The sequence below is a fragment of the Melitaea cinxia genome, chromosome 1 (genome assembly GCF_905220565.1).
Source record: "Melitaea cinxia chromosome 1, ilMelCinx1.1, whole genome shotgun sequence".
In the NCBI taxonomy this organism is placed as follows: domain Eukaryota; kingdom Metazoa; phylum Arthropoda; class Insecta; order Lepidoptera; family Nymphalidae; genus Melitaea; species Melitaea cinxia.
Genome location: NC_059394.1, coordinates 17057826 through 17059996, shown reverse-complemented (window position 1 = coordinate 17059996; position 2171 = coordinate 17057826). Strand labels below are relative to the sequence as shown.

Sequence of the window (2171 nt, the reverse complement as noted above, 5' to 3'; positions counted from 1 at the left end):
AACGTCATTGTCAAATGTAATAATACCCACTACATTTCGTTATATTATTAAACGTTAACAGTTTCCTAATTGCTTACATTTAGTCTTTAAGTTTATTAATGTGACTATATTATACTACTATACACAGTAGTTATACTTTGTGTTTATTATTTTCGAGTTATATTTAAATTCAAACGGGCCTATTGCTATAAAATTGACCTGGCAAGTTTTATATCACAGAGTCCACAAATGGCAATAATGGTTCAACGTCAAATTGCGCTTGTCATCCGTCCACCGGATGCGTGCGCAATATTCCTTTGATTTTGTGGTGTGGTGTGGACATTTGTGTAAAAGCTATAGGATTGTTCGTCTAAACGCATTTTTTACGTCCGATGTTGTTTTTAATTTTATTTGTTCTGTAGTTACTGTTATATCCAAAAACAATAATTAAGTGTATGTGTATACTTTTAATGAATTCGTCTTATACGAGAAACAATTGTGGCCGGATCAATCGGTAATTTACTGTATTTTTCGTCCAGTGCATTACGATGTGCCCAATGGGTGACTGTTAATACAAAAAAAAGAAAAACAGACCGTTGTTTCGTGGGCAGCTAGCCGTAAGTATCTTTAAAACAAATTATTTTATGACGTATTCACATGAACGGAGGAGTTATTAATTTAAAAATTAGTCTTATATCTTAAATTAAACATAACTTGAAAGATATTGTTATGATACAGTGATTTTTGTAATTCTTTAAAAAAAGGAGAAGGTTTTCCGTTTTATTATTGAAGAAAATATACTCAACGTGCTCTTTATAACACTACGCGTGATATATCCTTTTAGCCTTGAGTGTACTTTTTGCTCGAGCACTTAAGTGGGTCACTGTACCCTCTGTTTGCCGATTTATAACTTATCACACACGTTTATTTACTTGTCACTATAAAACCTATGTTATCTCTTAAGTACATTTGACATGATAAAAAAACAGGTAATTGGACCAAAATTTAAATCATATGATTTGTCTTCACAATAAATTATGTTTTTTAAAGATTCTCAATTTAAATATTTTGTTATCTTGTTGAAAAGGTCCTCCTTATGCTTGCTTTTATACAAAACTAGTTATTGAAAACTGACTGCCTATATCTAAGGATAAAACAACTTAGAAAACAATTTTCTTTTTTTTTGTAAATTGAAAATTAACTTATGAGAGGGAAAAGTACTTAAAATTTAATACTCAAGTAAACTAGGATCAATTTAAAAATTTTGGTATGAATATTACAGTATGTTGTAAATATTAAATAAGGCAATCTTATTATTATCAAATACAAAAAAAATGTCATTTATTCTTTTAATTTTTTTGAAAACAACAATAAAATGTTATAAAGATAATAAAAAAAAAAACAATAAAATGTTATGTATATATTATACGACTGTGTAATATTTTTTTTACGTCTATAGAATTTCACATTGAAAAAGTTTTAAATAAGATTTATCTGTAGTATTTTAATAATTAAAAAAAAATAATCATTGATTTGATTGTATTTTTTCCTAATTTTAATGAGTTATTAAACTGCCTAAACTATAGTTATGATTAATAGTTTCATTTGGTACTTACATGATGATCTTATAAGTTTCTTAGTTTGAGATTGTTTGGTCTATCCTTTCTTAAAATATCCACAACTTTTTCATGTTTAACTTTAAAGTGATATCATCAGTTGTTTAAGGCTTAAAAAATATTGAAGTACCCTCAGAAAACCATGTTTCAATAAAGTAAAAATATATACACATATAATTTAAAAAATGTATGTGTATACACACAATTATTTATTTTTGTTTCTGTAATTTATTTTACAAGAAATATTATAGATATTTACAATTTACAAATTAAGAACTAAATATTTACAGATAGTTATGGTATAAATCATATCACATATATGATGTAAATTTATACCTATATATACAATTCTAAACAGTTTAAATTTTACCATTGTGCAGCTATCAACTTTGTGATTATACTTACACTTATTGTAGGATGCCTGCAAATGAAGTGTCCTTCACATTTCAAGTGTGCTTTCCGTGACTCTGTCCAGCAATTACCGGCCGATATTAACGTTAACACTTTCCGCCGACATTCGATAGCCAATTTGACGCATTTACGACGAATTATTATTTACGTCAATTTGTACGCAAA

The 2171-nt window shown here is 27.4% G+C and overlaps 1 protein-coding gene across 3 annotated transcripts in view; it reads right to left on the bottom strand.

The window, feature by feature from the left end:
• Window positions 1–2171, bottom strand: part of LOC123658013 (low molecular weight phosphotyrosine protein phosphatase-like) — a 479256-nt gene that overhangs the window by 354679 nt on the left and 122406 nt on the right. The window lies entirely within an intron of this gene.